The sequence below is a fragment of the Balearica regulorum genome, chromosome 1 (genome assembly GCF_011004875.1).
Source record: "Balearica regulorum gibbericeps isolate bBalReg1 chromosome 1, bBalReg1.pri, whole genome shotgun sequence".
Taxonomy (NCBI): Eukaryota; Metazoa; Chordata; class Aves; order Gruiformes; family Gruidae; genus Balearica; species Balearica regulorum.
Window position 1 is genome coordinate 201,564,423 of NC_046184.1, and position 23,482 is coordinate 201,587,904.

General features: G+C 39.8%; 1 protein-coding gene across 2 annotated transcripts in view; it reads left to right on the forward strand.

Annotated features, from left to right (window-relative positions):
• The window catches only part of GUCY1A2 (guanylate cyclase 1 soluble subunit alpha 2), a 180,249-nt gene that overhangs the window by 44,466 nt on the left and 112,301 nt on the right, over nt 1–23,482 (forward strand). The window lies entirely within an intron of this gene.

Here is a 23,482-nt window from a genome sequence, read left to right on the forward strand (position 1 = left end):
GAAGGAACTTATTGACCTCCCCCTCCCCTCCCAAGTGTCTATTTCTGGGTTTGTTTTCAGCCACAAGTGGCTATTTCTAGGTCAAACCCAAGGCTTCTTTCACTGGCAGATCTTAACAGTGAAGTCATCAGATGCTGGTCTGAGTAACTACGGGGTAAAGATATAAATTCTGTGTGAAGTCAAGGAGAATTTGATCAAGAAATGACTTAACTAAGAAAACAGGACAGATCCAAGGTTTTGTCTTAAGGTGTTTTAATCAAAATAGATATAGTAAAATTATTGTTAATATTATCTTAATGCAGGTCTCATTTTACAAAATAATAATACACAGGGAATTAACCTGCAATCTGCCAAGGGAAGCAACATCTGAGTGAGGAGTCTGAGATGAAATGGCAGTATCTTGCAGAAAGCTTGATCTGTTGGGTTTTTTTGTGGCACAGTTAAAAATGTCCCCTACAAAATACTCCATCAACAGAAGCTCTTGGTATTGAAAGAATGTGTCTATATGGGAATAGTCTGCTGGGTGAAACTTTGAAGGACACGTTAGCCCATTGCTCCCGAGTGTTGAACTCTGTATTGGCAAGACTGGCCAGAAACATAGTGGATACACAGATAACTCTAAAATATTCTGTGGGGTATTTTGCTGGAAATTATCTGATATTGCCCCAGAGTGTGACGGCTAGTTAAGAACTAATGACCTTACGGAAGTGTTGCTGCCTCCAGATGGGTTGTGCTGGGGAAGGGATGTTGTAGATCTGGGTGAGCTCTTGTTTCTCAGCTGACAGCTCCATTTCAGAGCTCTGGCTTCTTTGGTATCTCAGCTGAGTGAGACCACTGCTGCATGCCTAAGTCTTGCAGCAGTGCTGCTGCTTTTTGAAATTGTTATATAAATGCTTTTATTCAGTTCAGCCAGTCCCAACTTTGTTGCAGCTGAGCATCACTGGGGCAGATCAGTCATATTCTGAATTAGCAAACAGCTAACAGTACTTTCTCTCAAAAGAAAGGGTTGCGATGGAGAATAAATACGTGTTTTTAGATAATGGTATAAATGAACTATATCAATTAGTAAATGAGCTGACTATATGCAAAGCAAACAGCATGTCTGGCTTGTCCCCAGAAGGCACGCTGTGCCCTCTCTCTCACCCATTTTCATGCTCTCCTCTCTTGCATGACCAGCTTTCTAAACCAGGACCCTGTCTCTTCACTTACTGTCTGCTCTCCACATCTGGTCCACTGCAACCCCATTCCTAGGTCCACAGCTGGAGGGTGGGGGTCACACCACATTATCACTGACTGTGCATGGACTAGTGACCTGAGCACTGCCAGGTGACGTTTGGAGGCTCTGCAAAGCAATTGTTTGTACTCTTAAATGGTGAGATGCTCCTTGGCATGATTTTGGCTAGTACCAGTTAGTAATCTCCCAAAAAATTTGTGGCACAGGGTCAAGAGTTTCCCAGGGGGAATCTGGTTGTGACCGCTTTGCGAGGGTGAAGGAGGTCAATCTTGTGGACCCATACCATTCCTTGCCTGTTGATCACCACACCAGAGGACAGTCCCGGATGTTTTTACTTTATTTACAGAGTTCAGAGTGCAGGAGTTCCTGCAGAAGCAGGAGATGGTGACCCCAGAATACCGTGATCTGCAGCCCCCATTGTGCTCCTGCAGATGCTATAGGTGACCTGCCCCAGTGCAGGCAGGTATGCCTTTTCCATATGTCTGTCTCCCTGTCTCCACAGGCATGCTGCTCTGTGCCCCTGGCACTGTACCTGCTGGGGACAACTAATATAGTGAGTTTCTGTCTCTCCTAGACATCACTTCTAGCTACCACACTGGGTGCCAGTTCTTCTTGCTGCATTTCATATTCAAATCCCTTTCTTTCCAAACCATCCCACATTGCTGCCTGTGCTGCAGCTCAGCACTGCTGGTTCTCGTCCAGAGTTACAGATGTGTATTATGCTCTGTAGCACCATTTTCCCATCAGAGTATTATGTTTCTTCCTACCAAAAAAAGTTTTAAAAGTGCATAAAATGTTTGTTTCTGGGCTTGTGTCCTGTTTTGGATCCAATGCCTGATTACTTTTCTTTAAGTCAGCAGTGAAGCACCGTTAAATCATTTGTGACATTCTCCAGGATTTTATTTGATCAGTTAGCCTCTGACAATCTGTATGCTGGAAACATTATGTACAATGAGGTTTTCAGTTTGAAACTGTGGTCTGAAGGTGAGATCCTTAATGTGAATGCAGGTGGACATGATGTTATGTGGGAGAGGCCCGAACAGTCCTTCAGCTAAGGTCCCTAGGTATCTTTTCTATTTGCCTTCATTATTTATACTTAAGCATTACCCCAAAGGGTCTATCATTCATGCCTGTATGTAGATATGTAGGATGACATAGGGTCTGTGTCAGATTGCTCAGAGTCTAAGCAGATTACAAAAAAATACAGGAACATCCTAATATATCATGGTTGAGCACAGATGTTCAGTTTGTGGTTTAAACTCAGTTTGTTACGATCCTGTATAAAACATAGCCATTTATGATTAAATTTATGACATACGCTCTGTTACTCTGTTATCTTGTTTTAATGAATGCCACTGTCCTTACTTTCCTAGTAATTTGTACCTTATTTTGCCTTTGAGAGAAAGCCTGAGAACTTATACCTGAGTCACCTTGCTCCCTCCTGGTGCCTACCTTTATACTGAAGAGGCCCATAAGATGTAAGTCCTTTGGGCTTGCAGTTTAATGCCTTTAGCAAGGATGTGGCAGAAGTGCAAGGATCGTAAGCACAAGAATTTCTCAAGCAAGGACGGACTTTCTGATATCACTTAATGACTGCTGGATGTTTTTGAACAAAATATTCTGGGACATGTTCCTCTGTCTTTGTTGGACCACCTTCTAATCCTTTTATCTATAACTGCCTTCAGCTTATCTGTGTTTCATGAGCAGCTTGGAGCAGAGGCAGTCCTCCTCCCCTCTCTGTGGACAAAGCTTTCTTGTGCAATGTGGTTCTCCTTGAACAAAGCACAGCTCTGGTTCTTCAATGTCTCCAGCAGTAAGGTTCTTCCTTGCCCAGTGAACTCACTGAGAAGCCTCAATCCTTTAGCTGTGTTAGCCCTGATATTTGACAACAATTGTGGCAGGGAGTTATCAGAATTGATGGATACAACCCTGCAAATTTTTACCCCCGTGAATAGTCTTCACAGTAGCAGATACTCGGGAGGCTTCTTTAAGCAGAAGTATGGGTACTTTCCTACGTATGGTCCTTTTCACAAAGAAGACTTTATTGTAACACTTTTCCTGGCTATGCAATATTCAAACTTATGTCAGAAAAGCTAGCTGCCAGATTAGAGATGGCCTTATGCTTTCCTCTGTTAATTACTTTCTATGGTATATAATACAGCAAGCATTAGGGGTTGCTGTTCAAACAGAGCTTTCGCACATGACTGAGGAAGCAGAAGGATTACACATGGAGGAAAAACAGATTCCATTTTCTAAGAAGCTGAAGAGTTATTAACATTTTTAGGGTATCTGTATGTGTTTGTGAATTGTGTCTGCTGAAGTAAAAATTGTACAGATGATCAGTATTCCATAACGTGTTATGGAATTAAAAAAAAAAAAGTTTATGATCTCTGCATAGATTAAAAAGCATGAGGCTTACTTCTTTGAAAGAAGTGCTGTATGAATCATAAAAAAAATGCCTTGGGAGTTGAAGCTTAACAGATCTTTCCCATGTAATTCTTCAAGCATTTGTATTTGTAGGTAGTAATCTACCAGAAGGCTGCTTGGTGCTTTCCCACTTGAGTTAGAGAAAATGAACAGCAATAAGGCATTCTGCTGAGCAGGGCTGATATCCCACAGCAGATTATAAAGGACTTGAGTAAACCTGTCTTCCCTTTAGCAAAAGTAAGACTGAGAAATGACTTTAATTTGTAGGTTTATTCCCTTTGAAGAAAGTATCACTAAAGGGTATTTGTCAATCTGCTACTGCAGATCTGTGAGAAGAACCTAATAATATAATTTTCTGTTCTTGTTCATGGAAATGATCTAGATGATTGAAAATAACCTCTCCTGGAGGAGTGGGAGGAGAAGGATTGTGTTAAACTGGGATCAGAAACAACCTGAAAAGTTTACCTGAGTGTCCTAGCTACTGGGACCCATGTACTGTGAATATGTTTGTTACAGATGTATTTTTGTAAAACATTGGGATTTGGGAAGAGCTAAAAAGCTGTAGGAAACAAGTGAAGTCCTATATAGACAAACAGGAGGCTGAGATAGCCAGATGGAATCTTGTACTTGGTACTGCACTTGCACAAGAGCTTGGTGCACAAATGTTTAACTAACACTGATCTTCGCTGGAAAAGAAGCCCTGTCTCCACTAAATCCAACAGGATTTGTGCAAATTACTCTAAAAGAAGCAGGGTTTTACCTAAAGTGAAAACAGGGAAAAATTTATTCCTTCAAGTAGCCTATTACTAGAATGACAGAAGCACCATACTGTAAAACTAAAATCAAATTGTAATTCAGAAAGTCTGTTTTTCTGTTATCTTGCATTTTGTTTGAGAGAGAAAGAACAGTTATATGGTAGCCTTTCTTATCTTCTTCGCGCAGGTGTCGGAAAAGAAGAGGTGAAGAAATATCTTTTTACTTATGCAATGTAATGCTGTTGGTAATCCACCGATGTGCGTACTTTTAAGAGTACCAGGTTGCTTGATTTTCTATTTTATTTCTCATTGAAGGCTTTTCATTTTCTACTTTAAAGATTTCTGCTAAGTAAATAGGAACAGATGAATAAAGTAATCAGTACGTATTTTGATTATATCACTGCTCATATTTGGAAAATCAGAATTTTCTTACTTTTGAATTTGTTAATAATATTAATAATATAATATTTTAAAATGATTTCTTAATTGATCAAAAATATGGCATGTGGCCATGTTTACTTTTAGAAAAGCATAATATCTGTGATCATTGGTTATACTATGCTCTTTAGGTAATCATAACGTGTACACCACAACACTGCACCTTCTGTAGATACTCTTAATAATACATAAACAAACTGCACACTGGACAGTAGGACCATATATATAATTACTTACATATGCTTGTATTAGGAAAAGCACTGATAAATGAAAAATAAATGTAGATTTTAGGAATTCACATTGCAAGGGTGTGTAGTGTACCTATGTCCTGTTAGACATTTGCAAAATTTTACTTTTGAAGTGTTTGCCTGTCAGTGTCAAATGAAACAGCTCCTTTCTATGAATCCATCTTGCTAAATAAAACCTCATTAATTTCCTATACATTTAGAACATGAAAAACAATTTGAGATACTGCATTAAAACTGTTCTTTAGATGAAAGAAGATACTACCTCCCAGTAATTTAGATTTTTGTTCAGGATAGTAGGCCTTGGAGGAAGCATCCTTGAAGTGTAGAATTGCACTTGAAGTTCTTTCGTTCCCTGGCAAATGAGACTGGTTTGTAATGCTATTATTATTGAATGGCAAATTTCCCTAATGCTTTTACTAGATAATTTTAATTAGAGATTTAAAATGCTTTTTTCTCTGTTATTTTTGAAAATACGAGTCTCAAGTCATATATATTCCATTTAATGCGTGATTTTCTTGTAAAATGAAGTGTTCAAAATCTTCATAGAGTTATGTGTAAATCTGTAAGTCACTTTATATATTAGACACTGCACAGTACTAAGTAGAGCGGGGCTATTCTGACTCCATCTTCAAATCTAAACCAAGATATAAACAAATGCTGTTTGCATGAAAAGCAAGTCCTGAATCCTTTTAATGCATCTGAGTGAACTTTAATGCATCTTCTGAACTGGTGGGCTGTAGCCCGTTGGGCTCACTCGTGAAGCTCAGCACCTGGGCTCCTGAGAGATCCCTGTTCTGTAAGGCAGCAGGTGTGATGAGTTGTTGAGATTTCAGGGATGCTTCGGTCTACATGGCTACAGGCACTAGAAATTAGAAAGCTGAGGCTTTTGAATGTGAACTGTTTTCCTTTTTGCTGCCTTACATCCATATTACAGGTCTGCCACAAGCTGTCTCATTGCACAATGCATCTTAGAAGTTTCACTGACTCTTTAAGTAAAAAATTTTTTGATGCTGTAAGTAGGAAGGGAAAAAGAAACAAAAATTATTTTAAGAGGGCAAAGTTTTTCTCGTATAACTTGATGACTGAAATGAAGTTATAACATTTGACATTTGATGTGGTTTTTTCAGTTATTATGTGACTGCCCGAGTATTATTTGTTTATTAATGGACTCTTTCACGGGGAAGATAAGCTATAGTAATAAATATGTTACCGGAGTTCAAGCAAGTTTCTGTGTTTGACCATTTCAGATATCCGATAAGAACAAAATGTTTTCTTTGTTTTGGTATGAAATTGTTGGCTAAATGCAACATCACATGATAAATCATGCTATGTGTTTATGTGAGGCCAAGCCAGCAGTCCCAATATCATTTTCACAGTCAAAACCATTTATAGTTTGTTCTCAGATCCAATCAACAAAGACCTTGAACTGAATCCTTCTGCTGGGACAATAGAAAGACCTTCCAATAAAAAGTGCTTAACAATATCTAAGAAAATATTATCATATTAAATCCAGTAAGATTTATGTTAAAAAAAAAATCTGTAAGACTTAAGACAAATAAGTATCAGACTCCCACCCCAATGCTAGAACTAGGAAACACAAGTGTAAAGCAATAACATGTAAAGTGCTGCAGCCAAAGACAGGCATGGCAATAGCAGAATACATTTTGAACAGTAAGTGCAGCAGTGGCGGCTGTCCAGAGTCATTCTTTAGTGCTGAATCTGTCAAAAGAAAAGGCAATAGAAAACTAAATAAAAATATAACATAAAATTGTATCTTATGTTTTTGAAATCCAAAGCAGAAACATTCTCTGTATTTTTCACTTGCAGGTTTCTCTGCAACAGCAAGCCTTTAAAGCCAGAAATGGCATCTGAAATCACGGTCAGTGTAGCAGTGTGTTGTGCTGTGTTCTTGCTCTAGGCTGAGGCACTGAATATGTGGAGTGGCAGACACATATGTGCATCTTTTTTTGTCCCCTTTGACAATTTAGTTCATAATCCACTGTCTAGATTTACCCTGTCTAGATTTTCCATTTCTGCAGTATAAAACTATTATCCTAACCCATGGTTAGCTTGTCTGGATCTTGCAATTCTCTTACAATGTCATATCTTTTGATGGGGATGAAGATGGTGAGGAAACAGCAATAACTTTTTGCTCATGGATTAAGGTAGCTCAGCTTTCAGTTTGAGCTGAGGATGTAAAGGGTGTGGGCTAATTCCAGCTCCTTCCAGGCTTTAAGGGAAGGGACCTGCTGAGTTACAGCCCTGTCAGCTCCTTCTCAGGTGAGCCTGTATTGTTCTCACAGTGAAGTGGAGTCTTAGAGGCACAAAACCAAATTCTGCTTCTAGTTATTACCAGGGTAAGTCTGAAGTGCTGGAACTGAAGTCTCCCCTTTAATTCTTTGTTCAAGTTGAATTGCTTTAATGAAATAAAGAATATTTGTGAATAATAATTAATGGCTGCATGGAGCACGCTCCATTTCAGACAGAGTACAAAGGAACAAATGGAATTTAACATAAAAGTCTGACCTTCATATCTGACAAAGAAAAAAAGAAACTTAATATGGACTTTATATTGTTTGAGGCAGGACACTCTTTTTTTCTCTGTTATATAGCACAACAAAATACCAGTCTAATTAATCAGTTTCCTAGGTGCACTAAAGCATTAGAAGTAATAAACTTGATGGGTGAAACCATATCTCTACCAGAATCAAGGAAGGTATCATCCATGGACTTTGTTTTTCAGAATTTCCATCCTCATATAAAAATTCATAAATACTAGCAACGCACGCTGTTTCCTGACTGCTGGTATCAGGAAGCAGCACTCTGGGGTGCTGAGTGAAGCAGGGCTCACTGGGGCTGCCCATAAGAGTGGTGTTACTCTGCCGAAGGCACCCATTCTGATTTCATTTAACCACTCCTGCACCTGCATTTGAGTCTGTTTTCAGGAAAGTGTTTATGACTCCCTCATGCCTTCATCTCAGGAGCTCTACAGCCTAGTGACATTTGAAAAGTGTCTCATTTTTCCTGCTCGTCCCTTCATATTTTCAGGGTACTACCTTGCTCTTAGTAATGTCAATTGATGTAGTAAGTGTTTCCCTTCTCTTCTTCCCAGGAGGTAAAACACTCAGCACCTTTTCCATGGAAATCTTTATGATTTAAATTGTATTTAATGTTTTAGTAATGTCACTATATTTCTCCTTTTAAGAGGAAAACCCAGCTTTTTTAAAAACTCAGAACTAATAATACTTCCTTTTCAAATCTGGAGTTTTGGTTTGGAATCTGTCTTTCTGTAGCAAATTAGAGACTGATGGGATACATTAGACACATTAGCTACTTTTCCGATCACCTCTGTCTAGTAAAATAGGCATTAGTCCCATTTGTACTTAACAAAGAAGTAATTTGGAAAGAGTAAATTAGTTGCTCACAGGTATGAGGTAAGTAACATATCTAAGATTGTAGCACTACGTTCAGGTTTTTCATTCTTTTGGCTATATTCAACTATTTTAGTACCTTTATGTAGTCTGCAATGTTCTAGGTATTTTTATTTTCCATTTCATCCTCTGTATTTTCCATTTCATCCTCCATCTTCTTTCTGTTTCTTCAGTATTTCTGACTTTGCTAAAATGAATTTTTCATTTTGTGTTGACTGTTTTTCATCATAATCCCAGTAACTGCATATTTTTAGGACCCTAAAGGGTCCAGTTTCCTGTGATTGCAGACAACTTTTTCATAAAATGATCAAGTGCCATTTTAAATTGGATAGATTTTGTTTTACCATCCCCTTCTCCTATTTGCAAGACTATCCCAATACTTTACTCCCCTGATGGTTGGAGACATTCTCTAATTTCCTGCTTAAATGTATTTATTGTTAGCATGTGTGCATTTATCATTGTACAGAAGGTGTTGAAGGTACTCCTAAACCACAGTAATCCTGATGGTCCTGATGGTTCTTATGAGATACAAAATATGAATGGCCGTACCCTAGGCAGAGGAAGATTTCATTAATGTAAAAGACTGTCGGATGACATATGAGACCAATGGGAGTGATCAATTTTTTTCTCCTCTTCTGTTTAATCATAGCTTAGCCTGTACTGTTTTTATATCACAACCCGTTAAGCCTGTTGAAAGCTCAAAGCTTTGAGATGACATACACGGAAGCTGAGGTTCACTGCGTGAGTTTGCCTTTCTAGATGCTTTGCTTTAAGTGTGTGACTGATGATTTTTGTCTGCTACTGCTATGTTCTTTAAAAGCCATATTCCATGCACAGGTTTTTTTTATTTAAAGGAATTAGCTTAAACATTTTGCCCTGACATTTTAAGTCTATGAGATTCAAGGTAGCTCAGAACCAAAAAGATTTGATTTGATCTGCTGTATATATGTACTGAAAATCCCAGTTTGGATTTGTGATATAATTATCCACAAAATTTAAGGATCAGAATAGACTTGTTTTCAAAACCAAATAATAATGAAAATAAAACTTTTTGAATAAAACTAATTCCATATTTACAATCTGAAGAACAAGTTTTTGATTTTATACCAGAATGACTCGGCTTATTTCAGAGCAATTACTCTGGTTTACATAAAATGTACATAATATTAAGGCCAAGCCTTTAACATAGGTCCTACTGCTGTCTCAGAAAATGGGGCTGACTGAAAGTCACATAACTTTTGTTTAGATGTTTCCAAGGAAACACAGCTTGCTTCCACTGCCCGTTGGTTTCACCATGTGTGGAAGATATGTATTTACTCTCATTGTGTAGTCCTCTGGATTGCTTTAAAATTTCCTTCTGTAATGACTGCATATTTCAGTCTGCATCTGCATTGAATCAAACCACGCTTTCATTCTAATCTTGATTTACCCACGTATCAGGAACCACATAGATTCGGCTGTCTTCCAGTCATAGCACATTGTAGCTGATTTTACATTTCAGGTTTTTGTTACTGGTTTCTGGTTTTTTTTTCACTAAATGCTTCCATCATTCAGGTTCTTTTGCTCCTACACACTTCTGCAAAATGGTTCCTATGGTGACACTGCTAAATATCTTTCTTTGTGCCTTGGATTGCCCTCTGTCATCTTTGCCTTCAGAAGAAAGGGTGGTATCATGACATGCCATCTACACTGCTTTTATAATAAGGCTAACCCAACTTTTTTTGGTATATATTTGTTTTACAGAGCATTTTTAGTACATTTTTTACTTATAGAGTGTCTTATTAAATAGCACTATGCATGAATTTTCAATTCTTGTTTAGTTTCTGTTGCTCAGCCCGTATTTCTTCACCTCTGTAGAACTTGCTTTCATAACCTCTCTCTGCCTGCAATGCCTGACACCTCTAATGCCAAAGGCACTCTATAGAAGATGGCCATGCTCTTGACTTTTAAAGTACTTCCAAGGCTTTATTACAACTTGAGTAAATGGCTTCATGTTTGTGAGTGTTGCACTCATGCATATTTATGTTACTTTAGAGACCATAGTAAAAAGGTACAGGGATCAGCTACGTGATGTCGTGAAACAGCTTCATGAAAATGTTTCCATAAGGCAGACAGTATTATTTATAGGGCATACACTATGCCAACCTAACAGTTTATCTGCATACTCGTAGTCTTTGGGAAATCATAAAATCATAGAATGGTTTGGGTTGGAAGGGACCACAAAGATCATCTAGTTCCAACCCCCCTGCTGCAGGCAGGGACACCCTCCACTAGACCACGTTGCCCAAAGCCTCATCCAACCTGGCCTTGAACACTTCCAGGGAGGGGGCATCCACAACCTCTCTGGGCAACCTGTTCCAGTGTCTCAACACCCTTATCGTAAAGAATTTCTTTCTAACACCTAATCTAAATTGACCCTCCTTCAGCTTAAACCCATTACCCCTTGTCCTGTCACTACACTCCCTCATAAACAGTCCCTCACCATCTTTCTTGTAGGCCCCTTCAGGTACTGGAAGGCTGCTATAAGGTCTCCCTGGAGCCTTCTCTTCTCCAGGCTGAACAACCCCAATTCTCTCAGCCTGTCCTCATAGGAGAGGTGCTCCAGCCCTCTGATCAGCTTTGTGGCCTCCTCTGGACTCGCTCCAACAGCTCCATATCTCTCCTGTACTGGGGCCCCCAGAGCTGGATGCAGTACTCCAGGTGGGGTCTCACGAGAGCAGAGTAGAGGGGCAGGATCACCTCCCTTGACCTGTTGGTCACGCTTCTTTTGATGCAGCCCAGGACATGGTTGGCTTTCTGGGCTGCAAGCGCACACTGCCGCCTGATGTTGAGGTTTTCATCAATCAATACCCCTAAGTCCTTCTCCTCAGGGCTGGTCTCAATCCATTCCTTGCCCAGCCTATAGCTGTGCTTGGGATTGCACCGACCCACGTGCAGGACCTTGCACTTGGCCTTGTTGAACTTCATGCGGTTCACATGGGCCCACCTCTCCAGCCTGTCAAGGTCCCTCTGGATGGCATCCCTTCCCTCCAGCGTGTCGACCACACCACACAGATTGGTGTCATCGGCAAACTTGCTGAGGGTGCACTTGATCCCACTGTCCATGTCGCTGACAAAGATGTTGAACAGTGCCGGTCCCAGTACCGACCCCTGAGGAACACCACTCATCACCGTTCTCCACTTGGACATTGAGCTGTTGACCACAACTCTTTGAGTGTGACCATCCAGCCCATTCCTTATCCACTGAGTGGTCCATCCATTGAATCCACATCTCTCCAATTTAGAGACAAGGATGTCATGCAGGACAGTGTCAAATGCCTTGCACAAGTCCAGGTGGAATCACAGAATCCTAGAATGGTCTGGGTTGGAAGGGACCTCAAAGATCATCTAGTTCCAACCCCCCTGCCATGAGCAGGGACACCCTCCACTAGACCACGTTGCCCAAAGCCCCATCCAACCTGGCCTTGAACACTTCCAGGGAGGGGGCATCCACAACCTCTCTGGGCAACCTGTTTCAGTGCCTCACCACCCTCACAGTAAAGAATTTCATCCTAATATCTAATCTAAATCTATCCTCTTTCAGTTTAAAACCATTACCCCTCATGCTACACTATGTAAAGTAGCTTGGACAGCTTTTACTGAGTGTGATACCTTAGAATCATTGCAAGGTAAAACATGTCCTGCAGTGTAGGTTATGGCAGATCAGCTGCTGTCTTCATGGTAATTTTTTTACTATAGCCATTCGTATACCTGTCTTGCCTCCAAATCAATGTCTTCGTCTGCATTTTAAGAGAGAATGAATATTCCTCCAGCAGGATAGTAACATGGCAGTTTTGTCTACCTATAGATTGTTAAACACAAATGTGCCATAGCCCTGTCAAGTATTACTGGCTACTTTGGTTTCTCACATGGAAAAGTTAATCTTTGCTGTATTTATACCAATTTCAGATTTGCCATTTTCATTTCAGTCATTCTTTTACAAGCAGAATATTCTGCAAGGTCTTTATTCATCCATTTTTCTTACATTATTTCTATTGAAGATGTATTGCAGTGCTAATAGCATTGCACATGTAAGTCATTATTCCTGTTGACTCCTGCATAACAGATTTGGAATAGTTTATGTGCAGCACAGTTAACTTTTCAGTGAAAATTCTGTCTTGATTTGCCATTGAGAGGAATTTTTTCAGTTTGGGAGTTTTGTGTGTGTGTGTTGAAACTCAGTACAGTAGATCAAATATGGAGAAGACTCAAAAGTAATGTGCAGATTATGCATTATAGAGTGATTAAATTATGGTCTAGTTGGAAGAAGAGGCTCTGCATGAATGCTACCTCGAGAGTTTTGAACTGGTAGTGGCATTCATAGATCAGCTGGAAAAGGTGACTTCCTATCTCACTATGTAATTGTCACTTTTGCAGCCAATATAAGGCTGATTTTTTCTATTATTTCTGTGGTTCAGGAGTGAGACTTTAGTACAAAGAGACACATTGTCTATCTGTAGCACAGGGAAAGTGTTCTTCAAAAATATGGGAGTTCTGAAAACTCTCAAAGATTGTAATTGATTTGGTGTTTTCAGCTGGATGTTTTCTGTAAATAATGTCTATTAAGCTAACTTCCTTGAAAACTGGAGTCAAAAGCTTGGAATTAGCATAGGTTCTACTGCACCTTCAGCAATATTCTTAATAGTTCTTAATTTTTTACTTTATACTGCTAGTAAGTCTTGCAGATTTTTACCTATAAAGGTTACGAATAAGTGACTCCAGTCTGTAGTGCTTTTGTCTGTGATGTGATGTAATGGAAATTTGAAAGTTAGAGCACTGAATGGTTAACTGCCAAAAATATAAATAATATTTGTATATTGTAAGAACAGTAGCTTGCTGATGAGCCAATACAAGATAACTATGCTCTCTAATGTTAGAAATATGCCTAAAAATACCTCCTTGGGAAGAGGTAGATTTTCTTTTACCTGTATGCTGGTAAAACAGATTCTATTTTCATATTATGTCTTTTTTTGTTCAGAAAGGTGGGTAATGGTGGTACAAGGTAATTGATCTCCTCACACTCAGTTCCTGTGTTTTCACCCAGTGGTGTGTGTAGTACTTCGGATCTGGAACTGCAGGAAAACGTCTGTTCAGCCCTGGTCTATAGCACACACAGGGCATATATCTGCTGAAATGTGCTACCAGCTGTCTGATAAACACATTTTTAAGGCGTTTCTGCATTTGTTAATTTGGATGAGTTGACAGTATGGCATAACCACATGCCTGATACAGATGCTAAATTCTAAATTCATGCACTTATGCACAGAAGTACTAGAAATCACCAATGCAAAGGTTGTTATTTCCTACTTTATTAGGATTGATTTTCTTTAACTGCAAGGACTTTTTATTTGTTCGGTGCTTTTTTTAAGTGTCCCCAAACCATTTTGGTTCAAATTCTCTAATGCCATGACAGCCTGAGGGAGACACTGGAAATGGAAAATTTCAGCCTGTATGGTTCAAATATGACAAAGTTATGAGCAATGGAAAATGATATCTGTTAATGGGAAATGTTTGTCACCTTTAGTAGTAAAAGAGACTTGTAGTATTGCTTATGATGCAGACAGAACAGCTTTTAGTCACAGTGGTTTTTAACTTTCTCAGGATGTGAAGGGTAATGCAACTGAAATGCTTAGATGGTATAGGCTTATGACAGTGAACAGTTCTTTACAGGTGTAATTAATAAAGTAGATTATGGCCTTTGCCATCTGCTTAAGTTACATTTATGAGAAAAACACTTTCCCCACAGTGTAAGGACACAGATAATTATGTGTTGATAGCTCAATTACCTGTGAACATGCATACTTAAAATTCCTCACTTTAAAAAAAAAGGCACCAGCAGAACACCATATGGATGTATATGTATGTTCACTGGAATGTGTAGATTCTCTAAAGATACTCAGTGAGCCCCATACCTGAGCCTGTGGTGGCTTTGTCAGTGCTTCTGACCTTAGCTTAAAATGTCTGGAATCAGAAAGGTAGCTTAGAAGGTGATACTGAGGAAAAAAGGCAAAAAAATTGAGGCCAAAGGTGATGACTTCATCCCTGTTGCTCTCTTCCTGTGGCATTTTTGTTTTTGGAAAAGACCCAAGAGCCAGAGGCAGTAAGTCTGTTGTCTAATGCTAAGGGATGTTATGGGGTGCCTAGTGTGAGGTGGGATGCATGTAATTTGGGCCTCTCTGAATTATGTACCTATCACACAGGTCTCTGTGGTTGTGAGGTCCAGATTCCTGACAGTCCTTTCCAATCTGAGGTTCCTGGGATTTCTCCCCTCCCAATGAGAGTAATGCCAAAGTTTCTTTAAATCTGTCTTCTAATTACCGAGAAGATGCCTGAAGATGTCTGAGTTATTGGAGCATAAGGATTGCTAGGCATTTGTATTTTCAGGTTGCACTACCCATTTTTCAGAGGAATATAACAGTCTGAAGAACAGCGAGAGGTATGGTTCTGAATCCTTCGTCTGTACCACATGACTGATTGATTTAATCCAGGATCTTGTCTCTGTCTGTGACTGGCAGAATATAACTGGAGGCAGTTAAAAGGTGGAATACACACTAGCATATTTGGTGGGGAATTTTTTTCCGACTTTCTATGTAGTGTGAGGTGTGAAGACTAGTTTTTTATGCATTAACTTTAGATATTTTCATTATCCATATAAAGGACTAAATGTTTTCTAACTCTTACTAAATCCTTTGTCTGGGTGAGTCTTTTCAACAGTTGAACAGGGTTATTTGTCAGTGTTAAACAAAAGGAATATTCCTTCTCCTGCTTTTAATTCTCTTTCTTCTTGCATTGAATGTTGCCTTCCTCCTTCATTATGAAAGAGGATCATTAAACTTACAAGCTCAATACCTTTAATACCTATATTACAGATCCCCTCCAGCCTTTCTGGCTGATTACTTTGTAGCTGTTCTGCAATCTCAGTATCAATGTGGGGCTTTTTGGTGGGGCTTTTTAGATCATTAAGGAAAACCAAATGCAATTCCTTTAAATATCCTCATCTTAACAGCCCTTCTTTGAAAAAACCTGGTCACTGTCTGTTCTCCATTCCTTCCCTTACTCTACTTCTGAACTGACAGAATGTTATCCTATCCAACGGTTGTATTTCCTTATTAACTTCTTATGAAAAACTTTGCCAAGGGCTTTCTAAATGTTGTACATGCTCTTGCCTTTTGCTGAGTGTTCCTTTCAAAAGGATTCAATTTTCCTTTGGAAAAGTCATCCTATTTACTTTCTATTATGCTTGTCAAGGTGTGCAATAGTTCTATATTTCACTCACTCCATTATGAATGAACTGGTTAGGACTGAATAAACGTTCTACTCACCTACAATTCAGATTGTCAAACACAAAGCCTTTTTATCTCTCTGACTTGCTAACGAAAAGGGAAAAAAAAATTCAATGTCTTCTTGAACTCAGCTGAAAGTTGGTATCTTAAGATCCTGCAGACCCCCTGACTGAGGACCTTCCCAGGCTATTGGCTGTGGCTATTTAATCACCCATTTTTTTCCAGTAGCAGCTCTTCTGGCATATCTTTCTCAGACTGTGCCTCTTTAATCAGAGCTTCTTAGCACCCTTTGTGTGAAGAAAATTACTACAAAGACATCATCTCACCTCCCTGAAAATATCCTTAATCTCCTCGGTGAAGAGCTCTATGTGTTTTACACCACATGCCGGTGTGGTGGACCTATGAATTCCTGGCCTCTTCCACAAATAGAAGTGTGAGAGGATGAAGAAACTCACCTGGGTGATTTGGAAAGCTGCCTACCATCTGGTGTGGGCATACCTGGCTGTTGGTATGATGGTGGCAAGAACCCTTATCATGTCTGAGCTCGCTTGGGTCTCCTGTGGGGCAGCAGCAGGTGGAGCTGACATGCAGCATGTGTTCAAAAAACTAACTGCTTCAAAAATGGCAATTCATACATTTAGGAAAATTAACTATATGATATGATTGTATCCAGCAGCAGGGAATTGGGCAAAAGTAAGTGGCAGATCCTTAATGACCTGTGAAGCAAACTAATGAAAGGGACTGAAAAGTGCACACAAAATGCCATGAGCATTTTATATCTACTCTGCCTTAGTGAAATGCACAGTGAGAATTAGACTGTCTCGGCTTAAGTCTGAGTCTTCATAACCATGGAAAAAGCATACAAGACTGATGATGAACTATAACTTCTGTTCTATAAATAATTTTTTAAAAACTTAGATAGATTATGATTACTAAAAAATAAACCTGTATGTGATCTGGAAAAATTACTCTGCTATGTCTCAATTTAATGCCTTGCCAAAGGGCTGAAATATTAAATACTGAATACCGGTTTTATAAAGGACTTCATTATAATTCAGGAATTGCAGAGCTAGCTGGCATTGAGATAATGCCAACTACTTTTATTATTTGCAACCATAGAACATGGTGTGACAAACTGATACTTGAGGTAAGGACCAAAACCTATATGTGTTGTATGCCAATGCAACAGCATTTTCAGAAGCTGTTAAGAACAAAGACCAAACTAATATTTAATAGGACTTGTACTCCTAAACAATTTAGATGGTTTTGAAAATCCTACCTGTAGTCTATATTGTAAAACAAAAGAATTCTGTGATCACAGAAATACATTGTTTTCTGAAGCAGTTACATATTTGTGATAGATACGTAGCACTTGCTAATGGCGACTGACCACATGATGATTTGACAAATAGAAATGATGCAGGGCCTGATTCTCCACTGCTGCAGATCACTCATGGCCATTCAAACCTGGGTAAAGTGTCAGTCTGTCAGGAGTGTGCTGCATTCATTTAGTATTTGAATGAGGTGACTGCTTGAGTTTCTAGGCAAAGACGAATTGGGGTCATGACAATTTCAAAGCTGGTTTCCAAGTTTAGCTTTAGGTACGTGTGCTAGCAGGTTGGCATAAGTTTAAGCTGCTGTAACTCAGGACTCCTAAATTGCATACTGAAAAGGGCATGTCAGACAGATTGGTGTACATGAAATTAGGTCCCAAGATTATTCATGAATTTTGCTTTATATAAATACTGGATTAGAAACAGACCCAGGCTTGAGAGATGACTGTATCTAGAATAGCAAGCATTGTGGAGAACTAGGAACAGGCCTGGGGGGCAAACCAGTAACTGTTGAGTACCTACATTATTTATATTTCTGTGGGTTTTGCTACGGACAGGCTCTAGTCTGGTCCCATGGGCTGGCTGCCCTTTGGAACATGGAGTTCAGCAGGGAAATCCTAGAGAGCAGTCTGCTCTCCAAGGCAGCTCTGGCAGGCTTTGCTTCTGAAGTGCAATCCTGATCCACATTGAAACACTATAACAGACATGTCGCATCTGAATCTACTATTTTGCTTAAATAATTAAAATGGTTCAATAATTTTGCTTTTAATTATAGTGCTATGAGCTGTATGAATCTTTCATTCTTTTCTGTGCAAGCTCCAATGTCAATGTGAAAGGTGCAGGAAGTTAGTTCAAATGAACACTGATCTTTAAAGAAAATCTGTGAGTAGTTAGTTTTGAATCCTGAAAACACCTTACTGGAGCATCTGCAAATCGGAGAAATCTTAAATCTCAGATACATCAACTGTTCTAGCAGTCTGGCTACATGCTGAACATACAGGCTTTTCAATTACCTTCTTGAGGCACATGCATCTCCCCAGGAAAACAGTCACCCAGGGCTCAATTGAGTTGTCTACACTGTGTCATCTGATATGACTGAGATGCCCTAAAGCACAAGAGAAGCCCTCACAGGGCTGCAGGAAGTCTGAGAGACCTGTGGTGTTTTGGAGCAAGCCAAGGAGGAAGCCAAGAGTGATACCACAGGGCACCTCAAGTGGTGTTAATGCTGACGTGTCAGCTAGTGAATTTGATACCTACATTTCATACTTTGTGGCATCATGCTTATTAGATGTATAAATCCTTATTTGTATGTAACCCCAAAATTCATATAATCAGCAATGCTGAAAACAGTGGTACTCCACTGTGAAATAATAAGATGGAACACTACTGTAACATAAAATAACATCTCGTGATGATGATGGCTCACCATGCATTTGAGTGAGTAGTTAGTGAGGATTTGTCATATTCATGATTGTTGAAGTGTCCCTTTTGCATACTCCTTTTTCATCCTCTTTTGGTGGCCATTAGATGGTGGGTTTTGGTTTGGTTTTTTTTTTAAAAAAAGGAAATCTTTTCTCCCTCACTTTTGTTTTCCCTTCACTAAGTTATAAGTTTACAAAGTCTTACTTCTTCACATTAGTGTAGTTTTCGTGCAATATTCTGAGTGTCATCTACATTTTTTTTCTGGTTGGCAGCAGCTTAGCATTTTAAGAAAAAACATTAAATTCTTTTTTAACATAATAGCATTAGTATTCTGTTAAAATAAGAGTACATGTTCCCTTTCTATGACATTTGTTTCATAATTCAACCGATAAGATACTGAGTAATGGCTTTTCAATGTTTGTGATCATCTAAAATTCAAATATGAACATCATGAAAATTGAACGCTTCCTTGATGCTCTTTGGATATACTTTAGTGATAAAAGAAAGCTGTACAAAGTTTTTTAAACATGCTGGATCTTTAAAATGTGTTTTCTAAGAATAGAACATCCATTCATTTGCTTCAGTTGGGTTTTTCTCAGTCTAGTATCGATTTTAGTCAAGTACTGCTTGAAAAAAAAAAAAAACCAGTTAGCTTTAAGTGCATTCTTGAAGCTTGGCATATGCTTAAATGGTTCTCTGAAAAGGGATGAATCGTCATGAATGCACCAAAACTCAAGGATTTGACCACAGATAATATTATTTCCTCTCCAAAGATAGATTTGGTACAGAAAGGAGGTGTGTTGACTCTAACTGAACAGATCAGAACATGTTTAAATTATTTCCTACAGAAAATATAATACAATTTTTATTATGAGTAGCAAATGACTGGCTCAAATCACTATTCAATCTTTGTTATTAATGACAGAATCAAATACTGCAGCATGTTTGGAAATTGTCAGCCTGGCATGTTTCATTTTCTGTAAAGAGCAAATAGAATGAGACACTTATTTGCAGCATACTTCACTTCCACAGCAAATCCTAATAATGGTGACATTTAAAAAATATATTTTTGCAATTATACCATTAGAAAACCATCTTGGTTTGATTATAGGTAGCAGAGGTCATAATGAATCCTTACTGTTATCTGTGGGAATATCAGATTTCTTTTAGAGGAGATAAACTGAAATACATTTGTTAAATATACCGTAAAAACACTGTTACCCAAGGTTTTTAATTTTCCTTGGTAACAGCCCAGTTTGATGAATTGTCTGAATTGTCATTAGCTCTGGAGAAATTCATATTAAAACTAAGTGAGACTCAAATGGCAAAAAAAAGTGACATGCTCAGGAGTCGTTACAGATGGATTCGTATGAGGAATTAGCAGATCTATCAGCTAGGAACACGTATCATTTATTTATTTTATTTACCTCACACCCAGGATCATGATAACTGGCTCATTAGTGAGTTTAAAAAGAGCATATCATTGCCAAAACCACATAATGACCCACATCTCCCTCTGTTGTGGTGCGTCCCACGCTCGTGGCACGTTTCCCCGGCTGTACGCACAGGTGAGAGCAGAGGCAGCAGCCGGGGCGAGTTCCCTCCCTCACCCCGCAGTGTCCGTGGTGGGAGTGGGCTGGCTGCGCGCGCAGGGAGGTGGCAAAGTGGGGTCTGCCCACCCTGACCTGCTCTCAGCTGCTGAGGAGGACTGAAAACCCAGCCCTGATCTGAAAAGGTAAACCGGCAGTAAAGCATCTAACTTAGGTCATGCATCTGTCTCTTCTTGAAGGGAGCTGAGAACAGACCTGGGAGAGGTGCCTGGGAAAAGGCGGCAGGGAGGAGTCCAAAATGGGACCTTCATTGCTGTGAAGCAATAGGAGATGCAGACTGCAAGGGAATCGTTGGAAACACCTCATCTTTCTGGAAACAAGGACATAAATCAGGGTGTGTTGGGTTTGCGTGGCAAGGTTTTGGTAGCAGTGGGGGGGGCTACAGAGGTGGCTTCTGTGAGAAGCTGCTAGAAGCTTCCCCTGTGTCTGACAGAGCCAATGCCAGCCGGCTCCAAGACGGACCCGCCGCTGGCCAAGGCCAAGCCAATCAGCGCCTCTGTGATAACATATTTAAGAAAGAGAAAAACAGTTAGAGAGAGCTTTTACAGCCAGAGAGAGGAGTGAGAAGATGTCAGAACATCTGCAGACACCAAGGTCAGTGCAGAAGGAGGGGCAGGAGGTGCTCCAGGCGCCGGAGCAAGATTCCCCTGCAGCCCGTGGTGAAGACCATGGTGAAGCAGGCTGTCCCCCTGCAGCCCATGAAGGGAGGATGAGGGGGTGTAGCGATTCCACCTGCAGCCCGTGGAGGACCCCACGCCGGAGCAGGTGGAGACACCTGAAGGAGGCTGTGACCCCGTGGGAAGCCCATGCTGGAGCAGGACTGTCTCCCGTGAGAGGGACCCCATGCTGGAGCAGGGGAACGATGAGAGGAGTCCTCCCCCAAGGATGAAGAAGCGGCAGAAACAATGTGTGATGAACTGACCGTAACCCCCACTCCCCATCCCCCTGTGCTGCTGAGGGGGGTGGAGGTTGAAGCCAGGAGTGAAGTTGAGCCCGGGAAGATGGGAGGGGTGGGGGGAGGTGTTTTTAAGATTTGGTTTTATTTCTCATTGCTCTACTCTGTTTTGCTTGGTAATAAATTAGATGAATTCCCTCTCTAAGTTCAGTCTGTTTTGCTCATGATGATAATTAGTGAGTGATCTCTCCCTGTCCTTATCTCGACCCACAAGCTTTTCGTTGTACCTTTTCTCCCCTGTCTAGAGAAGGAGTGGAGTGATAGAGTGGCTCTGGTGGGCACCTGGCCCTCAGCCAGGGTCAACCCACCACACAGGGCAAGAAGAGAAGAGCTGGAGCCTGAATAGGATTTAGAAAACAGAATCCTCTCTCAAGGACAGATGGGAATGTAATACCTATGAGCCGCCGAGAGCTTGGGCCCACATCTATTCTTCTGGCAAGTCTTCTTTCTTTACAGCTAGACTACTATACAAACCCTGCATAACAACCTCCTCTGCTACTTTTTTTAATAGGGGTGTCTGTGAGTGAGAAATCAGTGCTGTCCATGGCAGCGGGGTAACGGAAGAACACTTGCCCTGTAAGCCTCTGTAGGGATGGAGGCTGGGCTTTGCTGCTCTTTGCCTTCCATTCTACCTCAGGCGGGAGGCTGGCAGCCGCAGGCCAGCTGGAGCATCTCTGGGACACAGGTGCAGGCACCTACAGCCTGTTTTAGGTGTCCTAAGTCCTGTTTTAGGTGTTTAAATTCTTTCTTTGGAGCTGGCTCTTGGTTCTCTCTGGCTAGTCAGCAATAATAATTGAGATAACAGAGATAATGATTTTTGTGTAGATCACTTCTCAAGCTACGCTTTTTGTAGAATGGAGGGAAAATGTACGCTGATGAAAAGCAACTTCCTGGTTCAGTTCTGTAAATCAGTAGCAACAGAACAACTAAAGGATGTTACAATAACATCAGAATGTACATTTTAATATAGTTCCCTTCATGGAGTCTGTACTATAAATGGCAGGCTACTAAAAGGCATTCTCCATGTTGTCATGCATTTTAACTCCCTAATTGGGCTATTCAATTTGAACTACAAATGCAGCAGTTTCTGGATTTTTCACCCTCTTGACTAATGGAATAGATGGCTTCAGCATTGTCCTATGAGAAAAAGACATGCTAAAGACTGTGCCAAATTAACTTAATTTCTTAAATTAAAGGGGCACACTCCTACTGCTGGTTGAAAACTAGTATGAAATTGGACATGGTTGGCTAACAGTAATGATATAATTTCTCATTTTTGCTTTATTATATCTGCTAAGTACAAATTTACCTTCAGAGTTCAGCCAAGAGGAAAAATATCGACAATATTAGCATCCAACAGAAAATATATTTGTTTTTTTAGCAGTTCTTTTTCTTCATTAGTTGTTTTTTAAAGAGACTTATTTTTAAAGAAAATTAATAGTTCCTTTTTTATGGCTGCAGAGATTATATTTTATAATTTTCCTTTGAACATTTATAATCTTTTAATAGCTGGGTTTTTTTCCAGACAACGTGACAATAATTGCTAGATTAAAAAGAGAACAGTTTGATCGAGCTTGAATGCTGGCTTGATCCTATTTCCATTGAAGTCAGAGAGACTTCTTCAGTAAGAAGAGAGGTGGAATTTGCTTCATGATTGTTTCTTTTCTCCTGCCAAATCCTCTGTCACTCATCCAAGACAGCAAAGACTTCTGCTTTCAATCACAGTGTTGTAAATCTGGTCTAACTACATTGAGTCAATGGCCTTATTTTTGTATAGACCAGTAAAATGAGAGAAGGATTTATCCCAGTTGGATTCATGCTTGTTGTTAGTGAGGCAACATACTATATAATTGGCTCTATCAAGAAGACTTTCCCAGTATTAACTTCTTTTTCAGTCTATGTATGGAAGCAGATGGAATATATCATAGTTTCTAATAGATATGAAAGGTACAGTATGCCCCCCCAAAAAGAAGTTTTTATTTGGCTGAGGCTTTTCATCTTTTATCCTGAAATTTAAAAATAGCAACAAAGTGACGTGTTGCTATCCATTGCTCAGTTTCTCCTGCTTAACTGTCCTAGATGGTGTGACTGCTGACAGAATCGTAACTGCTTGAAGGGTTGGATCCTAAAGGAAGAAGCACACAAGGTGCTGTTTATTATTTATAGCACCCACAAGGTGCTATAGATAGAAGATCAAGAAACACATAATTTGAATCTTAAGACAACTCACAGTTAATGAAAGTGAAGAATATGAAGATAACAGATTGAAGAAAAGCAATATCTGACAAAAATCACATGCTCATAGT